Raw genomic sequence first — 869 nt, 5'->3', positions numbered from 1 at the left:
ACAATCCAAATGCATGCTTCTCGTTCCTCTGGGGGATCAGCCTCTTTTAGCTGACATCTACAGCAGCAGGAGGCCGTGAAGGATTCTGTGAAATGAGGCAACACGTGTGTGTGAAAGAGAAAGAAAAGAGAAAATTGGTGCACGTACAGTGTGTGTGTACGTGTGTGTGTTAGCGCTGTGAGAAAGGTAGAGGGGACGGACAAATCCATGCTACTGGCTTTATTCGTCAGTGACTTCACCACAGAAACAGCCGGCAGCACAACAACAGGCCGACACATTGCAGTGACACCTTTAGAGGTCTGGGACACACTGTGCAGGATGTACTGTGTGTGTGCGTGGGTGTGAGGGGGGGAGAGACACACACACAGAGAGATAATGTAATGGTAATAGTGAGAACTATACAGTAGAAGAGATCAAATCTAAGAAAGGAGGCAGAGTTTGAAACTGGGTACATTTTCATGTGCTCTTGCGCTGGTTTTCCCTCAGGCTTTGACAAGCTCTTATACCTTCCTGCTTCCATGGCGCGGTTTTACCCAAGTAAATGTTGAACTTTGTCTCGGTCTGAGAGTGTTCAATTCTTGCTATTTGAGAGAGTAAAGAATTTAATTCTTATATCTTTATACAAGTTTTCTGGTATGTACAGTATGCATGTTTTTTCCCATTACATTCTGAATTATTACACTGTAGAACTTGAACAACATTGGGAATACCATACTCTAAATAATCAAAGGCAGGGCTGCCCTTTGCTAGTTGACTTGTAGCCATTATTTCAGTCGTTGCACATTTATGATATGAATTCAGTTATTTATTTTCTATTTTTAACAGCTGCCTGTTAAATGATCTGTGAAAATACCACAGCTGTACCTACG

Source organism: Morone saxatilis, unplaced genomic scaffold (assembly GCF_004916995.1).
Source record: "Morone saxatilis isolate NCDOM2014 unplaced genomic scaffold, NCSU_SB_2.0 Contig5, whole genome shotgun sequence".
In the NCBI taxonomy this organism is placed as follows: domain Eukaryota; kingdom Metazoa; phylum Chordata; class Actinopteri; family Moronidae; genus Morone; species Morone saxatilis.
The sequence above is the reverse complement of the archived record's forward strand: the minus strand, read 5'-3'. Positions refer to the sequence as shown.